Below are 22355 nucleotides of genomic sequence, written 5' to 3' on the forward strand. Positions count from 1 at the left end.
CTTTATCTCCCCTTCCAGCTCCACTTTGATCCCCTCTTGCCCCCCCCCCCCTCAACTTTGGTAGTCTGCATTGTCCTTAACGATATTTGCATATAAATTAGTCAATTGGAAAACCTCGGCTTTTTACTGGTGGTGGTTTATAGTGGGGGGATGAAATGTCGTGGAAGATTTGGTAATGGTGAATAAAACAGCGTTCAGCTGTGAGGAAGAACCCTTACTGATGTAGAAAGAAAGAAATTCTGAAATGTAAAGCTAGTCTCCATAATGGTGACCATGAGATTGTCGTCTATTGTTATAGCAGTCCCTCTGGTTCACTAATGACTTTCTTTGGGATGGAAGTGTGTTGCTCTTCCCTGGTATTGCCTACTTATGAGTTCAGGATCACAGCAACCGCATCAAGTGATGGGCTCTTCTGTTGAGGCTGAAGAAAGTAAAAGTTTCACCCTTAGCTCAACTGTCAGTGTGAGAAAGTGACTGGGAGAGTGGAATGGGATCTTTACCAGGATGTGAGGAAGTACAGTCAAGATAGATGTGAGTCAGTTGGCCTATAATGAATGCTATTTGGATAGTGTATCAATGGGAATGATGACATCAAAGGAGGAAGAGTTGACAATGTTCTCTGCTTCCAACATTCACCCTTCTCAGCTTCACAAAATTGATCATAGAATCATAGAGTGGAAGCAGGCCATTCAGCCCATGAAGTCCACACTGACCCCCTGAAGAGCAGCCCACTACCCTCTCCCTGTTACCCTGTATTTCCCAATCTGCCCTAACCTGCATATCTTTGGTCTATGGAAGGAAACCCACACAGACACGGGGAGAATATGCAAACTCCACACAGGCAGAGGCCTGGGGGTGGAATTGAACAGGTGCTGTGAGACAGCACTGCTACCCACTGAACCAGCACACTGCCCTCTGCTGTTTTTCAATTTGAGGGAACGGCCCGCCGCAGCATCGTCAAATCCTCAATGTATTGGAAAAAGAGTCGAGGAGGAGCACAAGTCAGATTGGAACAAGAAATAGTTGACATGCTACAAAAAGACAGGGGTATTGAGCATTCACGCCAGTACTCTGAGCAGCACCTTCTAGGAGGAAGTGCAGTATGTTAGAGGAGAATTGAGGCAAGAAGTTCAGCCAGATGGAAGAGGTCAGTGGTGGGTAGCAATTGTCTGTTTCTTCAAGGAAGAAGCAGAGAACTCTCATGCCTTCAGGTTTACAGTGTGATCCGTGCAACACTCGGATGCCCATGGCAAAGAGAAGACCAGAAAATTAGAAACCTTTGAAGTAACGGAGGGCAGCAGAAGTGCATGGATGTTGGTAGGGAGAGTTGGACAAGAAGAAATCAAACTCGAAGCAAGAAGGCACTAGTGCAGTGGGGCAGGAACAAACTGAAATGCGAGATCTACCAGAACAGTCCTGCTTTGGATCATAGGAAGGAGGTACAAAAAGTTTTGAATATGAAAAGCCGTGGAGTGGAAATCACTAGAGAAGATTAGGTCACAACAGTCTGATGGTGGAGGTCATGATCCAGTGGGAGATCAGAAACCTAGAACTCAGGCTGTGCTCCCAGAACCCTCCCTCCGAAACCACAGTGGAGTTTCCCTTGTCCTCCACCTGCATCCCACCAGCCTTTATATTCGATGGAACATTTTCTACCATTTTGTCTACCCCAAGCATGATGCCTTCAAAATGTATCTCCCCCTATCCCCTCTACTTTAAACATTCTGAATGGAGACCCTCTCTGATCCCTTGGTCCATTCCTCAGTCACCCTGAACTCTCCTGTCAGCACCTTTCTGTTCAAATCCAGGAGATTATAACACTTGCCCCTTTAACTGCTGTCCCTTTGTTATCCAAGGTGTGCCAGCACCAACGAAGATAAAGGATCTAAAAGCAGATTTAAGTGAATAATTTGCATCGGTCTTCACCAAGGAAGATGCAGGGGCATGGTTTGTGGTGAATAGAGAAGAAAATTTAGCCCCTTGAAAGGTGTGAAGTTTATATAGAAGCTGGTATTGAATAGCAGCAAATTACTGCGGATGCTGGAATCTGAAACCAAAAGAGAAAATGCTGGAAAATCTCAGCAGGTCTGGCAGCATCTGTAAGGAGAGAAAAGAGCTGACGTTTCGAGTCTAACTGACCCTTTGTCAAACCTAGCTTTGACAAAGGGTCAGTTAAACTCAACGTCAGCTCTTTTCTCTCCTTACAGATGCTGCCAGACCTGCTGAGATTTTCCATCATTTTCTCTTTGGGTACAGCCTATCCCAATACCACAAGGTTGGTAAGTCATTGGGTCTTGACAAAGTTTCATCCGAGGACAGAGGCAGGTGAGGGCAGAAACTGCAGAAGCACTGGCCAGAGTTTTCCAGTCTCCCTTACATTGGGTTGGGTGGGCAGAGAAGTGGTGCCGGAAGTCTGGAGAATTGCAGATCACAGAATCCCTACAATGTGGAAGTAGGCCTTTAGGCCCATCGAGTCCACACTGACCCTCAGAGCATCCCACCCAGGCCAATCCACCAAACCTGTATATTTTTGAACTATGGGAGCTAGCCATCACAACTGGAGAAAACCCACGCAGATAGGGGGAGAATGTGCACACTCCCCACAGGCAGTTGCCTGAGGCTGGAATCGAACGCGGGTCCCCTGGTTCTGTGAGGCAGCAGTGCTAGCCACTGTGCCAACCCATGTTTATGCACTGTTCAAAAGGTTAAGCACAGAGACCATAGGCTAATACCTTAACTTTTAGGAGGCTTCTAGCAGCAATAATTAGACACAGTCAGTAGTCATTTAAAAAAAAAAGTTAAGGAAAGCCTGTGTAAATTTGTTACAAATAGATTGTGCGCTTTAAAGACTTTGAAAAGGTGAAAGAAACAGTGGATGATTTTGCAAAAGGTACCACCCAACAGATTTGTGAGCAAGATTGTAGCCGGGAGAATGATAAAGACAGTATCCATGTGGTGAGGCATCATAGCAGGATTGGACACAGTCAGCATGTATTTATGAAGCGGAAATCATGCTTGACAGATCTACTGGAGCTCTTTGAGGATGCAACTAGTAGAGTTGATGTAGGAGAGTTAGTGGATATATTTTCTTTGGATTTTCAGACTACATCACTGTCCCACATACAAAGATTAGGTGAAGGTTGAGGTGGATAGAAATCAAGTTGGCAGACGGGAAACCAAGTAGAATAAATGGGTCTTTTTCAGAGTGGCAGCCAGTGATGATGGGATTAGTGGCAGGAATTCACCAATCGCAATATATATGAATGATTTGGATAAGGAAGTGAAATAATATCTCTGTTTATAGCTGATACACAGTTGGGTGGGAGAGTGAGCTGTGAGGAGGATGCAGAGATGCTTCAGTGTAGTTTAGACATGTTGAGCAAGTGAGTAAACAAATGGCAAATGCAGGATAATGTGGATAAGTGTAAAGTTATCCACCTTGGATTGTCTGGACTGAGAGGGAATGTGCAACAAAATGTGGGTGTCCCCTCAGACCAGTTGCTGAAGGGAGGCTTGTAGGTGAAGAAGGGGAACGATGGGTTGGCCTTCACAGCAAGAGAATTTGAGTACAAAAGCAGGGGTTTCTTACTACAATTATACAGGACTTTGGTGAGACCACACCTGGAGTATTATGTGCAGTTTTGGTCTCCTTATCTGAGGAAGGATGTTTTGGAGATGGAGTACAGTGAAGGTCCGTAAGGCCGATACCTGAAGTGATAGGACTGATGCCTGAGGAGAGGTCGAATCGGCTAGGATTATATTCGCTGGAGTTTAGAAGAATGGGAGTAGAGGTGAGAGGAATCTCGTAGAAACTTGTAAAATTCTAACAGGACTGGATGGGGTAGGTGAAGGAAGGATACTTCTTATGGTGGGCAGTCGTAAACCAGGCATCATAGTCTAAGGATATGACAAAGTTATTTAGGGCTGAGATTAGGAGAAATGTCTTCACCCAGACAATGGTGAGCCCATGAAATTCACTGCCACAGAAAGATGTCAAGGCCAAAGCATTGCATAATTTCAGGAACGAGTTGGATATAGCACTTGGGCTAAAGGGATCAAAGGATAATGGTGTGGATAGCAGGAACTGGGAACAGAGTTAGATGATCAGCAAGATCATATTGAATGGCGGATCACACTCAAAGGGCTGAATGGCCTCTACCACCTATTTTATGTTTTTATATGAAATTGTCAAGTGGTAGAAAATAGAATTGAGTAGCAGCTATCTTTCCCTCTGGGAAGGTTTATTGTGGAGTTCCTCAGATGTTAATGTTACTTTTCTTCTTGATCTATGTTAGTGACCTGAAGGTGTATACAGCACAATGTCAAACTTTACAAATGATATAGAAGTTGGAAACATTGTAAGGGGGATAGTGTAAATCTGCAAAAGGACACAGACAATGGGCATACAAGTGGGAGATGTATTTTAATGCAGAGAAAAGTGAAATGATATAGTTTGGTAAGAAGAATCCAGTGATAAATGAAGCAAAATCTCAAGCAGGTGTTTGCAGCAAGGGCTGGATATATATCTGCCTGAACTATTGAAGGTGGCAGGACAGACAGAGAAAGCAGTTACAAAAAGTGCACGGTATTAGAGATGTTATTAACGGATAAAAAGTACAAAAGGGAAAGTGAGGACTGCAGGTACTGGAGATCAGAGTCGAAATGTGTAGCGCTGGAAAGGCACAGCCGGTCAGGCAGCATCCGAGGAGCAGGAGAGTTGACGTTTCGGGCATCAACTCTTCTTCGGGAAGAGCATCTCCTCGGATGCTGCCTGACCGGCTGTGCTTTTCCAGCACCACACTTTTCGACTACAAAAGGCCTCGAGCAACTGACTGTGTGGAGTTTGCACATTCTCCCCGTGTCTGCGTGGGTTTCCTCCGGATGCTCCGGTTTCCTCCCCCAGTCTGAAGATGTGGAGGTCAGGTGAATTGGCCATACTAAATTGTCTGTAGTGTTAGGTGAAGGGGTAAATATAGGGAAATGGGTCTGGGTGGGTTGCTCTTCAGCGGGTCGGTGTGGACTTGTTGGGCTGAAGGGCCTGTTTCCACACTATGTAATCTAATCTAATCTAATCTAATCTTTTAAAAAAAAGCAAGAAGGTTTTGTTAAACTTAGAAAAACCACTAATTGGGCCTCAACTGGAGAATCGAGTCAAGATCTGGACACCACACTTTAGCAAAGTGTGAAGGCAGAAAAGATTCACGTGAATGCTTCAAGAGCTGGGGAACTCCCGTTACTTGGACAGTTTGGAGAAGTTGGAGATTTTCTTGGAGAAGTGATGATTACAAGGAGGTTTGCGGAGGTGCTTAAAGTCCTGAAGAGCAGATTAGAGAAATGTTTCCCATTGTTGGATAGATTGAGAGCAAGAGGCAGAAGTGGGTACTGCAGATGCTGGAGATTAGAGTCAAGATTAGAGTGGTGCTGGAAAAGCATTTCCTGATGAAGGGCTTTTGCTTGAAACGTCGATTTTCCTGCTCCTCAGATGCTGTCTGACCTGCTGTGCTTTTCCAGCACCACTCTAATCTTGACTGAGAACAAGGGGGCACAGTGAAGGTAATTGACAGCAGAAGCGACGGAGACTCTAGAACTTTTTCGATACAGTAGGATCTGGAATGTAGTGCCTCAGAATGTGGTGGGGGGCAGGTTCAATGCAGAAATTCAAGAGGGTATTGGATTATTAATTGCAAGGACAGAATTGTTAAAACCTGTTCCTTATGACTTGTGGTTCTTTCTAGTGTCTTCCCTCTGGTAGCCTCAAGTGAACAGAACACAATAACAATTTGCAATGCACTCGTGAAAGTTTACTGTTGTCTGAAAGCAAAACCGAAAAGAAAGATAGAAAATAAAAATGAAACCCTCCCAAGAGAGGGTTGGGGGAGGGAAGGTGCTGGCACTGGTGAACATGGTTATTTGGCTCACCTATGCTAATTTCTCTGAGATCTCTAAATCTCCTAAACACACGTTCCACATAAAACAGCAATTTGCATATATCTTTTCCAAAGTAATCTATTTTATTCACTACTGACAATGTGGACATCTAGTTTACTACATTAGTGCCTGGAGGTTGCGCCCCTTTTTATGAGGAACATTTGGTCAGACTGAGCTTGTTTCTGCTGGGGTTTAGAAGATTGAGGGCTGACGTAATCAAAGTATAGTGGAGAATGTCGTGCTGGAAACACGGTGGCACAGTGGTTAGCACTGCTGCCTCACAGCGCCTGAGACCCGGGTTCAATTCCCGACTCAGGCGACTGACAGTGTGGAGTTTGCACGTTCTCCCCGTGTCTGCATGGGTTTCCTCCCACAGTCCAAAGATGTGCCGGTCAGGTGAATTGGCCGTGCTAAATTGCCCAGAGTGTTAGGTAAGGGGTAGACGTAGGGGTATGGGTGGGTTGCCCTTCAGTGGGTTGGTGTGGACTTGTTGGGCCGAAGGGCCTGTTTCCACACTGTAAGTAATCTAATCTAATCTAAAACACCACATCCGAGGATGCTGCCTGACCTGCTGTGCTTTTCCAGCACCGCACTCTCGACTCTAACCTGCAACCCCACTTTCACCTTTTAATAAAAGTATACAATATCTTGAATGGTTTTGACAAGGTGCATGTAGAAAGGATGTTTTCTTTGACTGAGCCCTGGAGCAGGGGAGATGCGGTGTAAAAGTTAAGGGACTCCCTGTTAGGTAAGAAGACAGAAGTGTTTTTCTCAGAGTTGTGCGGCTGAGAATGTAGCGAAGGTGGAGGTAGATTCAGGTTAGTTAGGCAGTGAGATCGAAAATTGTCAGTGATCGGTGACTACATGGAATTCAAACACAAACCAATCAGCCTTGATCGTAATGAAAGGTTGGGGAGGGGGTGGGTGGTGGTAGTTGATCAGTTTTTGTTCCTAATTATATCTTTGTAATGGGGCTTACTGAACAAAAGCAGATTTAAAAATCACACAACACTAGGTTTTATAGTCCAACAGATTTATTTGGAAGCACTAGCTTTCAGACCACTGCTCCTTCATCAGGTGATTGTAGAACATGACCATATGACACAGAATTTATAGCAAAAAGGAATTGTAATGGTATGTTAAACAATTTAAGTTACAAATCATTCAACACCAGGTTATTGTTCGTAAACAAAGTTAGACTTAATTTAAAAACTATAACCTGGTGTTGTGTGATTTTTAACTTTGTCCACCCCAGTCCAACACTGCCTCCTCCACATCAAATGCCGATTGATCACTTTTTGGAACACTTCCACTTAGTCCACAAGCCTGATTTATTTCTCCAGCTTGTGTTCATGCTTGTTTCTGTATTTGAGTTTCACTGGAAGAGTGAACCAGATCAGCATAAGCTTGGGGATGTTCATCTCCTACGTGGGTGTTTCATTGGAGTTGTGTTGGGAGTCACGTCATGGGGGGGTGGGGGGGGGGGGGGAGTGGCTACCCGGAGTAGGACTCTTAGCGAGGTAGCAGCCTGGCGGAGGAGCCAGGGACTCCTGATTGTGGTGGGCCTGGAGCGGGAAGTACAGGTGGCAAGTGAAGCGGTGTGGTATTCCTGGAGTGGTGGCTTCAGTTGAGCCAAGGACTGCTGGTTATGGTGGGCCCAGAACAGGGACTTCAGGCATTGACCAAGCAGCAGCGGTGACCCATGGCTGTCAGTGAGGCAGTGGAGCAGGGGCATCCTGGTTGTGCGGTAAGTGTGGGTCCAGTAGCACAGTGGCTCAGTGGTTAGCATTGCTGCCTCACAGCACCAGGGACCCTGGTTCAATTCCTGCCTCGGGTGACTGTCTGTGTGGAGTTTGCACATTCTCCCTTTGTGTATGTTCCCTCCGGGTGCTCCAGTTTCCTCCCACAGTCCAAAGTTGTGCAGGTCAGCTGAATTGGCCCTGCTAAATTGTCCATAGTGTTAGGTGCATTGGTCAGGGGTAAATCCAGGGTAGAGAAATGAGTCTGGGTGGGTTACTCTTTGGAAGGTTGATGTGAACTTGGGCTGAAGGGCCTATTTCCATACTGTAGGGAATCTAGTCTGGTCAGCATGGGACCCCAGCACCGATAGCCCATCAGCGAGGTGGGCCCAGCGACGAAGAGATGGTGTTTGAAGAGTGGTAACTCCAATATTGGGTCTGGCAAGGTGACAGGGCGAATGTTATTGGTCGGCCGGGTCAGGGCTGGGCATCGTGGTGGAGGTGGCAGAGTGAAGATGGACTTTTTTTTGTCTTTTTATTCTTGAAATATTCGAATGGTGATGGATTGTGGTGACAGTTGAAGTGTTTCACTGTGTTTTACCATGCTGTTTGTTGTCGAGTATACATGTCAATGAGTCAACATTTATTCATCTTTCAGTTATTTTTCTGGTCTCAATAGATCACAATCTCTGCAGCACACCTGCATTAGTGTATTGTGTGTGGGGTTCTGTTCACCTGAGGCTATGACACATGCGTACCACCAGAGGCAGTACGTTGGAAAGAGCTGTCAATTGCAAGGATCAATTTTTAACAGCTTATATGGTTCTTATTGTAAATGTATTGGGTTAAAGCTATGAATTCTGTCCCAAGAGCAACTTCCCAATGGTGACAGCATGGTGAAATGTAAGAAACGTGGCTTTCGGGTAAGAAACCTTTCAGGCTGCAGAAAGCATTTCAAATTGGGATTTTGGTAACACACTAGCAAACACAAGGCACTCCACATCACATTTACCAAGGAGAAAGCTTGCACACTGTGGACACACGCAACTCTTGCAAAAATAACCATCCAATTAAAAAAATTAATCTCTAGTCATTACAGAGAAGTTGTATAACTGCATTGCAGATTGAACAAGATAACAATCTCTATCTACTGCTCCTTGGTGTGCTCCCAGAAGCATCGTGTGAATTTCCACATTGGCAAATGTAGCTGCGCTGTTTTGAAGTTGCAATAGCAGGTGCTGCACTCATAGACGGCAAAAATAAGTGGCCTCACTACTTCATTATGTGGTGAAGAGTTGGATAATGTTTCTGAGATTCTGGAGTCTGAGTAAAGTCACCAAAAGCATTTTTTTTTGCTGAATCAATATATTTCATAGTAGAATATGATGCACAAAACAACCAACATTTAATGTTCATTATTTCTTTTTTCTGCCTTCATATTTTATGTTTTGATTTACTTTTCTGTATATTGAGATGGTGCTGGAATGATAACACTAGATGATACTTTTCGCTGTATTTTGTAACAATACACGTGACAATAAGTAGATCAAATACTAAGTGAGAACTGAATGAGACCATTAACCAAGATTGAGCAAACTAAATGTACCTGCAGTGATGAACATGTCTGAGATTCGAAGATTGTCTCACTAACTGTGCCACAGAGCACTGGAGAAAGACAAAGCTATCGCTCTGGATTGATGCTGCTGGAAATGACTTGCACGCTCCTGTGAATGCTTCACATGGGAGGCAATGACCTTCAAAGTAACCACAGAACCCTTACAGTGCATGAAGAGGCCATTCCGAAGAGCATCTCACCCAGACTCCCAACCACAGCCCCATAGCCTAAAGGAATCCAAACAACGTAAATATGCTCACCCTTATTACCAAGTAGAAGGCAATCTGAACATTTCTTTTCCTGTTCCATTCTCGCTTAGTGTTTGATTCATTTATTGTCACAGGTATCTTGTTACAAAATACAGTGAAAAGGGCAGCACGGTGGCTCAGTGGTTAACACTACTGCCTCACAACGCCAGGGACCAGGGTTCGATTCCATCCCTGAGTGACTCTGTGGAGTTTGCATATTCTCCCTGTGTCTGTGTAGGTTTCCTCCAAGTGCTCCAGTTTCCTCTCACAGTCCAAAGATGTGCAGGTTAGGTGGATTGGTCATGCTACATTGCCCCATAGTGTCCAGGGGTGTGGATTGGCCATGGGGAATGCAGGGTTACAGAGATTGGATAGTGGGGCTAGGTCTGCAAGAGATACTCTTAAGAGGGTTGGCATGAACTTGATGGGCCCAAAGGCCCATTCCCACACTGTAGGGATTCTATGATAACACTCATTCTGGGGTAAATGCTGAAATGTCCTGTAGGTTACTTCATTAAGGTTTTGAATCATCTACTTTAGTGACAGCACAAATGGATACATGGGAGCAGTGGGTGCACAGAAATCATAGAATCCCTATAGTGTGCAATCAGACCCTTCAGCCTCTGAAAAGTATCCCACCCAAACCCATTCCCAGTTACTCTACATTTACCGCTGACTAATACACCTAACGTACACACCCGTGAGCAGAATGGAAAAATTGGCATGGCCAATTCACCTAACCTGCACACCTTTTCACCTAGAAGAATCCCACGCAGACACAGGGAGAATGTGCAAACTCCACACAGACAGTCACCCGAGGTGGGAATCGAACCCGGGTCCCTTGTGCTGTGAGGCAGCAGGGCTAACCACTGCCATCCCAAAATACCATTGAAATCACTGATCCACAGTATAAGGGGAAAGCAAAGTTAAAAATCCCACAACACCAGGTTATAGTCCAACAGGTTTATTCAGAAGCACTAGCTTTCAGAGTGACGCTCCTTCATCAGGTGGTTGTGGAGTATAAGATCGTAAGACACAGAATTTATAGCAAAAGTTGACTGTGATGTAACTGAAATTATATATTAAAAAAGACCTGGATTGTTTGTTAAGTCTCATCTTTTAGAATGACCACGTTGGTTTCGGTTCTTTCACATGTAAATCACAGAACTTTTCTAAAGTTGCATTCTCAAGTGAACTTGAGCAATTGGTGTCATGTCGACCCAGACAATGCATTTAAGGTGTGTGCTGCCCTGTGTGAGGCTGTCTGTGCCACAATGGTTAGGCTGATTCTAATCTAAAGTATGGATTTACAGAATCTTACATGGATTCATGTAGTTTTTGAGCAAAATAAAATGTAATTCTGCAAGTACAAATTCACCCCCACAAATGTGTATGTGTGCGTGCATGTGGGTGTGTGTGGAGAGGTTGGGGGGGGGGGGCGCGATGAGGGAGAGGATCATAGAGTCATAGACCCTTCGGTCCAACTTGTCCATGCTGACCAGATATCCCAACCCAATCTAGTCCCACCCGCCAGCACCTGGCCCATATCCCTCCAAACCCTTCATATTCATATACCCATCCAGATGTCTTTTAAATGTTGTAATTGTACCAGCCTCCACCGCATCCTCTGGCAGTTCGTTCCATACACGCACCATGGTGTTATGAGTGTGTGTGAGAGAGTGTGTGTATGTGTGTGAGTGTAAAGGGTTATAAGTCTAAGACAGGATGCCTGAGTGTGGGAGTGTATATGTGAGCATATGAGAGAGCTTGTTTTTGAGAGAGGGTCTGTGTGAGTGTGTGGCTCTGTAGGAGGGTGTGTGTGTGCGTCGGTGTGTAGTGCAGTGGGGTCACCTGTAGTGTGACATGAACCCAAGGTCTCGGTTGAGGCCCTCCCTATGGGGACTGAACTTGGCTATCAGCCTCTGCTTGGCCACTTTGCGTTGCTGCCTGTCTTGAAATCTGACTTGGAGGATGGTCACCTGAAGGTCTGAGGTCAAATGTCCTGGACCGCTGAAGTGTTCTTCAACTGGGAGGGTACACTCCTGTCTGTTGATTGTTGTGCGGTGCCCATCATCTGTTGCCGTAGCCTCTGCTCGGTCTCACCAATTTACCATGCCTCAGGGTATCCTTGCCTGCAGAGTATGAGATAGACAACGTTGGCTGAGTCACATTAGGACCTGCCATGTACATTTTGGGAGGTGTCCCCACACCTAATGATGGTATCCGTGTCGAAACGCTGACACATCTTGCAGCGTCTCCTGTGACAGGGTTGTATGGAGTTGTCCTGAAAGCTGGGCAGCTTGCTGCAAACAATTATCTGTTTGAGGTTTGGCGGTTGTTTAAAGGCGAGGTGTGGGGAAGATCTTGGTGAAGTGCTGACCCTCATTGATTATGTGCTGCAGGCTGCGAAGAACATAGCGTAGTTTTGCAGCTCCTGGGGATGTACTGGACAATGAAGGTTGCAGCATGTGTCTGTCTCCTGAGGAGGTCATTACAGTTCCTCACTGACCTTTGCAGCAGCAGTATCGAAACAGATTGGGACTTAACCAGAAAATGCAGTGAGGTGTTTACCCACATCAGGAAGGGTTTTCTGTTCGCAGTAAACAATATTGAGATCAACTCAAACACTTTGTTCGTGTTTGTCACTCATTGGCAAAAAACCAAGTTCCCCAATCGATACTACCAGAAGCGTGCACCCAGACCAAAAAGAGGATGAGAGACTCGAACCAACGTCGGGGTAAATGACGCTGGATACACGTTGGTAATCACTGTCAAACACAAGCACTCACGATTGCCAGTGACCATCGGCCACAAAGGAATAGATAGATGTCAGTGTTGTGGGAGGCAAAATATTCAACAGTCCCCAGAACTTCCTCATTCCTTGCGAACCACAGAATACAGTAATTTCCCTTCCAACTCTGACAAGCCTCTGAAAGTGTGTGGGGTTTTTTTTGGAAAATCCACCAAACAAGTACTGTTTTCTGTCACTTCTGGTGAATACCTATTGCTTTCAAGCAGCAGCAGATTTTTTTTCCTGTATCTGCCCTCACAGGAGCAGCTCCATGAAAGCCCAACAACATTCTCGCTTTGCAGATATTTCTAATCGACACGTTCAGAAATGCTTTGGTGCATCCCGGGAGAGTTGGAGCTGAGCCTGCTGGCTCAGAGGTTGGGACACTACCACATCATCATCAAAGAGAGTCGAGATTAGAGTGGTGCTGGAAAAGCACAGCAGGTCAGGCAGCATCCAAGGAGCAGGAAAATTGACGTTTTGGGCAGGAGCCCTTCAGATGATACTGCCTCAGATGCTGCCTGACCTGCTGTGCTTTACCAGCACCACTCTAACCTTGACTCTAATCTCCAGTATCTGCAGTACCCACTTCCACCTATCATCCTCAAATAGTCTGCTTTGCTGACATTGACAAGATCACCTGTTTGTAATAATAGTCATGCTGAAAATGAACTTGAGACTGATGTAAGTGCCTAAAATGTTATTTAGTTATATGTTGGCATCACTGATGGGGCCAGCATTTATTGCCCATCCCTACTTACCTTGTAAAGTTAAGCCAAAGTCTGCAGTCACTGGGGTATAGGGACATCGAGAGTGTTATTAGGGAGGGAGTTCTAGGATTTTGACACTGAAGGAGCAGCGATATATTTCCAAGTAGGGACAGAGAGTGTCTTGGAGGGAAACCTGCAGGGGGTGGTGTTCCCACAATGGTGTCACGCTCCTTGACTGTTGTTCAAGCTTTAAACTGATCCAGGCAGAATCCCGTCACACTGCGAACTTGTGCCTACTAGATAGTGGACATGTTTGTTATGAAAACCTGCCATTTCCATAGGGCCCATTAGCGTCTGCTCCCTGTTTCCTGCCAGCCAGTGAGGCAGCAGTGCTAACCACTGTGCCACCGTGCCGCCCACGAATGCTGGTAGCACCACCCCCCACCTCCGACTCCCCAATATTAGTTGCATAGTAAAAAGAAATAAATCAGGAGAGCATGTATAAAAGGCAATAATTAATCATGTGTGGCTTTAATCTTCATGGGAAAGACTGACTGACAGGTGGCTGTGAGCAAGAATTCACTTTTTTTTGTATTCGGGACACAATATGTCATGGATCCAACGAGGAATCAGGTTATTTTGGATCTAATATAATGAGTAAGGAAGAGGCTGGTTTAATAAATGATGTCAGAGTAAAGGGTACCCACGGAAACAGTGACCATAACATGGGAGAATTTAGTACTCAGTTTGAGAGCGAGGGGGTTAGGTCAGAAACTGTGCTAAACTTAAATTAGGCTAATTACAAAGGAATGAGTGCAGAGCTGGCTGGAGTGAACTGGGAGAGGTGTTTGGCAGCGAAGATGGTTGAGGAACAATGACAGACTTTTAAGAAAATGGTTCCTGGCTTACAACAAAAATATATCCCTGTGAGTACGATTCTCCGAAGGGAATAAGATGCCAATGTTAACTAGGGATGTTAAGTCTAACATCAAATTGAATGAGAAAAACATACAATATGATAAAGATTAGTTGCATGCTAAAGGATTGGGAAGGTTTTAAAAACCTACAGAAGGTGAGAAATAACAGGAGATGATAAGATTGACGGAGAGATTGATAGGTTCTTGATTGTCAAGGGGGTCAAAGGTTACAGGGAGAATGGGGTTGGGAAATGTACCAGCCCTGATTGAGTGGCAGGGCAGACCTGATGGGCAGAATGGCCTAATTTCTGCTCCAGTGTCTTATGGTCTTATAAGCTCTAAGGGTAAACATGCAAGTAATAACAAGATGGACAACAAGAGCTTCTTTAAGAATGAAAGGGAAGAGAGAGACTAAATTTAAAATAGGCCTTTTGAAAATAAGGTTGAGGAAATAATGATGGGGAGCCAGGAAGTGGCAGAGGAGTTGGATCAGTACTTTGCATCAGTCTTCATTTAGGAGACGGTGATAGCATTCGAAAATTACTAAATAATCAAAGGGCGGAAAGAGTAAAGGAAATAAACACAATAACTATGACTAGAGAGAAAATAATAACTAGAACGACTGCGGATGGTGTAAATCAGAAACATGAGCAGAAATTGCAGGAAGAACTCTGCAGGTTTGATAGCGTCACTGAAGGGAAACCAGAGTTAATGTTTCTGGTTGAGTGACTCTTCAAGAACTGACAGTAGCTAGGAAAATGTTGGTTAATTTGTCGAAGATAGGGTGGGGGAGGGGATAAGGAGTAAACAATAGGGGGGTTGGGATAGAGCCCAAAGATGGAAAAACATTTGGACAGACAAAGGAGTGGATAGCGATCTGGCTGGGAGGGTGAATAGCTCTTAATGGGGACCGTTTGTGCCTAACAATGGATTGCCTGTAGTAGCAGACTATATAACGACAAGGCCTGGTGTGTGGAGGTTGGAGTAAGGACATGGGAGAGTTCAAGCCCTAAAGTTGTTGAACTTGACATGAAGTCCAGAAGACTGCACAGTTCCTGAGCGGAAAACGAGGTGCTGTTCTTCCCCGGAGCACTGAAGCAAGTCGAGAAAAAGTGAATGGGAAACTAATGGGACTAAAGCCTGATAAATCACCTGTACCTGAGAGGATACATTGTAGGATATTAAAAGAAATAGCTACAGAGATACATAGAACATAGAAAAATACAGCACAGTACAGGCCCTTCGGCCCTCAATGTTGCGTCGATCCAAGCCCACCTAACCTACACTAGCCCACTATCCTCCATATGCCTATCCAATGCCCGTTTAAATGCCCATAAAGAGGGAGAGTCCACCACTGCTACTGGCAGGGCATTCCATGAACTCACGACTCGCTGAGTAAAGAATCTACCCCTATACCTACCACCCCTTAATTTAAAGCTATGCCCCCTCGTAATATCTGACTCCATACGTGGAAAAAGGTTCTCATGGTCAACCCTATCTAAACCCCTAATCATCTTGTACACCTCTATTAAGTCACCCATAAACCTTCTTTTCTCCAATGAAAACAGCCTCAAGTGCCTCAGCCTTTCCTCATATGATCTTCCTACCATACCAGCAACACCCTGGTAAACCTCCTCTGCACCCGTTCCAGTGTCTCCACATCCTTCCTATAGTATGGCGACCAAAACTGCACACAAGACTCCAGATGCGGCCGCACCAGAATTTTATACAACTGGTAATGGATACACTGGCCGTAATCTTCCAAAACTCTTTAGATTCTGGGAAAGTCTCAAGAGGATTGGAAAGATATTACTGATGTAATATTTTAATTAAGTTGCAGAGCAGGTAACTATAAGGTAGTTCACTTAACATCTGTCAATGGGAAAGTGTCAATGACAGAGGTTGTAATAGAAGAGTATAATCAAGTTCTGTCACTAAGATTGCTCTGTCAAACTTTACTCAGTATCTAACCTACGGAACAGTGTTGTTTGTTTTTTCGGTATTAAACACATTCTGGAAATATTTAATTGCATAGTGTGATGTGAGTCTTGCCACTAATTTTTGCTGTATTATATGTTTTTCTCTTTCAATCCTGCACTTGGTTCTGGTTTGTTTAAATGTAACAAGGTTGAGGCATCTTTACTTTGCATCCAGCCCAAGTTGTACATCTCCTGGGATTGTTTGATGACAGAGTGTGGAGGAAGTTTGTTTCTCTATCCTGCTGAGGTCAGTGAGCTGGACGGCTGGTTTATACTGCAGAGCGATGCTAACAGCGTGGGTTCAGTTCCTGCACCAGCTGAGGTTGTCACAAAGGAGTCTCCTTCCCAACCTCTCCCCTCACCTGAGGCACGGTGACCCTCAGGTTAAACCACCACCAGCCGTCTCTCTGCATTGTGACAGCAGCCCTCTGGTACGATGGTGATTTCATTGCTTTCACTGCCCTGGGACTGGGATAATGTAAATTTATGCGGAAGTGGGTACTGCAGATACTGGAGATCAGAGTCAAGATTAGTGTGGTGCTGGAAAAGCACAGCAGGTCAGGCAGCATCCGAGGAGCAGGAATATCGACATTTCGGGCAGGAGCCCTTCATCAGGAATGGCTGCATCACACTGCAGTATAAACCAGCCATCCAGCTAAATAATGTAAATTAACTCTAACAAACCTGAACTATACTGCGAAGAAAACTTCCTGGGCTGCTCTTTTCTAACTTCCTAACTTGCCAGTTTCAACTCATTTTGCCAGTCTGTGGGTCGTGTTCTCTGTCTTGAATGTATAGCCAGTGTGTGAATTTGCTAAGCAGCTTTCCCTCCCTCGTACCACGCCCCACACACAAACGCACGCGCGCGCACGCACACACACACACACACACACACACACACACACACACACAAAAAACAGGATTATTTCTTCATTCATTGCAGCCTTGTAGGTCATCCTACTACTGACACAAGGTAACCGGTGAATCATCTGGATGGGTACATGAATGGGAAGGGTTTAGAGGGACTTGGGCCCAATGTTGGTAGGAGCAGGAGTAGGCCATTCGACCCCTCAAGTCTGCTGCACCACTTAATAAGACTACAAGTTGACTCTGACCCCTGGTTCTGGACTCCCACACCATCAGGTACATCCTTTCTGCGTCTAGCCTGTCAAGTCCTGTTACAGGTATGAAAGGTTTCTATGGGACCTCTCCTTGATACTTCTAAATACTAGTGAATACGATCCTAATCGACTCCATCTCACCTCATTCCTGTCATCCCAGGAATCAATCTGGTAAACCTTCACTCCCTCTATAGCAAGAACATCCTTCCCAGATAGGGAAACCAAAACTGTACACAACTCCAGGTGTGGCCTCACCAGTGCCTTGTATAATTGCAGCAAAAGATCTTTTTCCTGTACTCGAATCCTCTCTCTATGATGGCCAACACACAGTCTGCCTTCTTTACTGCCTGCTGCACCCACGTGCTGACTTTCAGTGACTGATGTACAAGGGCACCCATTGTCTCATTGACCATTCCCTCTCTCAATTTACAGCCATGCAAAAAATAACCTACCTTCCCATTTTTGCTGTCAAAATGGGTAACCTCATATTTATCAACATTATGCCACACCTAACATGCATTTGGCCAGTCACTCAGCCTGTCTCAATCACACGGCAACACCTCTGTATCCTCCTCACAGCTCACCCTCCCATCCAGCTTTGTGTCTTCTGAGAGATATTACATTTCCCAGCTTCTGAGGTGAACATTTTGTTCATAGTTAAAAATCACACAACACCAGGTTATAGTCCAACAAGTTTAATCGGAAGCACACTAGCTTTCGGAGCGACGCTCCTTCATCAGGTGAAGGAGTGACGGTCTGAAAGCTAGTGTGCTTCCAATTAAACCTGTTGGACTATAACCTGGTGTTGTGTGATTTTTAACTTTGTACACCCCAGTCCAACCCCGGCATCTCCAAATTTTGTTCATACGTTGTCTGCTTTAAATAAGTAACTATCTCGGTAATTTAGCACTGCCATCTAGTGGGCTTGCAGGCCACCTGAACATTTGCAAAGATTGTGAAATAAATAATGTATTTTAAGAAGGTGTGTTTGACTGAAATTAACTCGCTTCTCCAAGAGAAATCCAACACAGCTGGGTGATTCTGAGAAAGCAAATTTGGCATTTTATGCAATTTGCTGGATTTCATTGTCTACGAATTCTGTGGGAATTATAAAAAAAATTCTTTTTGGGGAAGTTCCAGCAGGATTGCCGCACAGATGTGAACAAAAGTGTGACTGTCTGCCTTACCTGACAAACAGGCCCAGGTTGGAGAGATCAGACCTCTTTCTGGGCGGGAACCTTTATTGATAAGCATCGTTTGGATGGTACTAACTCCAATCCTAACAACAAGTAAAACTGGACTTCAGTTTCTCAGTTATAGAGTCATAGAGATGTACAGCACGGAAACAGACCCTTCGGTCCAACTCATCCAGGCTGACCAGACATCCTAAATTAATCTAGTCTCAATTGCCAGCTTGGTCCATATCCCTCTAACCTCTTCCTATTCACATACCCATCCAGATGCCTTCTAAATGCGATAATTGTACCAGCCTCCACCACTTCCTCTGGCAGCTCATTCCATACAGCAGACAGCTACTGACAACCGGAAGCGGCAGATTCAAACCAGTATAAATGCCAGAGGAATCAGCACAGAAGCGCTTCACAGGAGGCACTGAAGATGTCACCTAGAAAGGGGACGAAACGTTTGCAAGAAAAACTCCCAGCTCGGCGAACAGAACCACAACAACGAGCACCTGAGCTACAAATCTTCTCACAGACTTCGATCATTCCATACACGTACCACCCTCTGCGTGAAAAAGTTGCCCCTTAGGTCCATTCTAAATCTTTCCCCTCTCACCCTAAACCTATGCCCTGTAGTTTTGAATTCCCCTACCCAGGGAAAAAGACCTTGGTTATTTACCCTATCCATGCCTGTCATGATTTTATAAATCTGTGAGGTCAGCCCTCAGCCACCGACGCTCCAGGAAAAACAGCCCCAGCCTGTTCAGCCTCTCCCTAAATCTCAAATCTTCCAACCCTGACAACATCCTTGTAAATCTTTTCTGAATTCTTTCAAGTTTCACAACATCGTATAGCTTGGAGACTAGAATTTTGAATGCAGTAATCCAACAGTGGCCTAACCAATGTCCTGTACAGCCACAATACAACCTCCCAACTCCTGTACTCAGTACTCTGACCAATAAAGGAAAGCATACCAAACACCACCTTCACTATCCTATCTACCTGTGACTCCACTTTCAAGGAGCTATGAACCTGTACCCCAAGGTCTCTTTGTTCAGCAACACTCCCCCGGACCTTACCATTAAGTGTATAAGTCCGGCAATGATTTGCCTTTCCAAAATGCAACACCTCACATTTATATAAATTAAACTTCACCTGCCACTCCTCAGTCCATTGGCCCATCTGATCAAGATCCTATTGTACTCTGAGGTCATCTTCTTCGCTACACCTCCAATTTTGGTGTCATTTGCAAACTTACTAATTATACCTGCTATGTTCACATCCACATAATTTATATAAATGACAAAAAGCAGTGGCCCCAGCACCGTGTGGGCGGCACGGTGGCACAGTGGTTAGCACTGCTGCCTCACAGCGCCTCAGACCCGGGTTCAATTCCCGACTCAGGCAACTGACTGTGTGGAGTGTTCACGTTCTCCCCGTGTCTGCGTGGGTTTCCTCCCACAGTCCAAAGATGTGCGGGTCAGGTGAATTGGCCATGCTAAATTGCCCATAGTGTTAGGTAAAGGAGTAAATGTAAGGGTATGGGTGGGTTGCGCTTCAGCGGGTCGGTGTGGACTTGTTGGGCCGAAGGGCCTGTTTCCACACTGTAAGTAATCTAATCTAATCAATCCTTATGGCCTTCTACTGGTCACAGGCCTCCAGTCTGAAAAACAACCCTCCACCACCACCCTCTGTCTCCTATCTTTGAGCCAGTTCTGTATCCAAATGGCTAGCTCTCCCTGGATTCCGTGAGACCTAACCTTGCTAATCAGTCTCCCATGGGGAACCTTGTGAAAAGTGTTGCTGAGATCCACATAAACAATGTCCACCACTCTGCCCTCATCAATCTGCTTCGTCACATCTTCAAAAAACGCAATCAAGTTTGTGAGACATGATTTCCCACACACAAAGCCATGTTGACTATCCCTAATCAGTCCTTGCCTTTCCAAACACAGGTCAATCCTGACCCTCAGAATCCCCTCCAACACTGTACCCACCACTTACACCTGGATTACTTGCTTTTCCTTACCACCTTTCTGAAATAAGATCACCGCATTAGCCATCCTCCAGTCTTCTGGCATGGTTGTCGAGCGAGGGGCCAATCATTCACTTCCCTGGCTTCACACACATTTCTGGGACAGACCTGATCAGGTTCCAGAGTTTTATCCACCTTTATGCATTTTAAGACATCCAGCACCACCTCCTCTGTAATATGGTCACTTTTCAGGATACCACAAATTATCTCTCCAAGTTCTTTAGCTTGCATATCCTTCGCCATGGTAAATAGTAACACAAAATGCTTGTTCAGCGTCACACCCACCTCCTGCGGTTCCACACAAAGATGGCTTTTTTGGGTCTGTAAGGGCCCCTATTCTCTCCCAAGTTACTCTTTCGTTGTTGTGGTTCTGTTCACCGAGCTGGGAATTTGTGTTGCGGACGTTTAGTCCCCTGTCTAGGTGACATCCTCAGTGCTTGGGAGCCTCCTGTGAAACGCATCTGTGATCTTTCCTCTGGCATTTGTAGTGGTTTGTATCTGCCGCTTCCGGTTGTCAGTTCCAGCTGTACGTTGCAGTAGCCGGTATATTGGGTCCAGGTCGATGTGCTTATTGATTGAATCTGTGGATGAGTGCCATGCCTCTAGGGATTCCTAGAGAACAGAGAACAGCCAGGGAATTCTGAGAGGCACGGCACTCATCCACAGATTCAATCAATAAGCACATCTACCTGGACCCAATATACCGGCCACTGCAGCGGACAGCTGGAACTGACAACCAGAAGCGGCAGAGACAAGCCCCTATAAATGCCGGAGGAAACATCACAGAAGCGCTTCACAGGAGGCTCCCAAGCACTGAGGATGTCACCTAGACAGGGGACGAAACGTCTGTAACACAAATTCCCAGCTCGGCGAACAGAACCACAACAACGAGCACCCGAGCTACAAATCTTCTCCCAAACTTTGAATTACTCTTTCACCCTTAATGTATTTGTAGAATCTCTTTGGATTCTCCTTAATCCTATTTGCCAAAACTGTTTCATGTCCCCTTCTTGCCCTCCTGATATCCCTCGAGTATACTCCTTCTGCTCTTATCCTCTTTGAGGGATTTACTCGATCCCAGCTGTCTATATCTGCCATGTACCTCCTTTTTCTTGACCAGAGCCTTGATTTCTCTAGTCATCCAGCATTAATCCTTTTGTGTGTGTGTGTGTGTTCAGTTTGAAATTGGCTATAAACCCAATCTGTATTGTCCTGTCAATGATTTTCTTTTATAGCACCACTCGAACTACCACAATGAAAAAAGTGTCACTTTCAAGGGTGTGTTTTAGTTACTCATGGGATATGGTCATGTCTGGCTGAGCCCAGCATTTATTGCCTGTCCCTAGTTGCCCCTTGAGAAGGTGAGGGTGAGCTGCCTTCTTGAACCGCTTCAGTCCATTTGCTGTAGGTAGACCCACACTGACCTTAGGGAGGGAATTCCAAGACTTTGACCCAGTGACAGTGAAGGAACATCGATATATTTCCAAGTCAGGACGATGAGTGGCTTGGAGGGAATGGTTAGGGAAAGACGACTGGGCTGGGAGTAATCAGCTCTTGTGTGGTCACTCCCTCACTTCTTGTGTTTTAGACATTTTGTCACATTTGGTCACCTTTTTCAGAGAGTGTTTTATTCGGGTGTTTGACCCGGATTTTATTGTCCATAGGACTATTTTGTCCTTGAGTAGCAGCAGAGTGTGTATGACTATTCCTCTGGAGTAGGATGTTCAGGCCTTAGGTATTTGTCACTGTTTATGGTTCATGTTCTGCCTTGGAGTCTGCCCTCAATCTTCCCTCACTTCCTGTTGAGAGGGTTAGGGTGAGAGAAGGTTTTAGGGTCAGCGTGGGACCTTTCCCCTGTTGTGTTTGCTCGCTCGTTAATTCAGCCTTACTTCATTGGCATCTGCCATTTCCAATTATCTCAGGTTCTGCCTGCCCGGTTTTCCTGTGCCATCATCCACAATCTGTTGGCAATACCGTGGAAGATTGAGACATGAAATGACGCCTTTCAGGAGAATGTGTCGGGTTAAAAGATTGGACCTGCCCCCTCCTAAAGAAACTCATGAATTTAGACCAAGATCATTACTGTTGGTT

Source organism: Hemiscyllium ocellatum, chromosome 42 (assembly GCF_020745735.1).
Source record: "Hemiscyllium ocellatum isolate sHemOce1 chromosome 42, sHemOce1.pat.X.cur, whole genome shotgun sequence".
Taxonomy (NCBI): Eukaryota; Metazoa; Chordata; class Chondrichthyes; order Orectolobiformes; family Hemiscylliidae; genus Hemiscyllium; species Hemiscyllium ocellatum.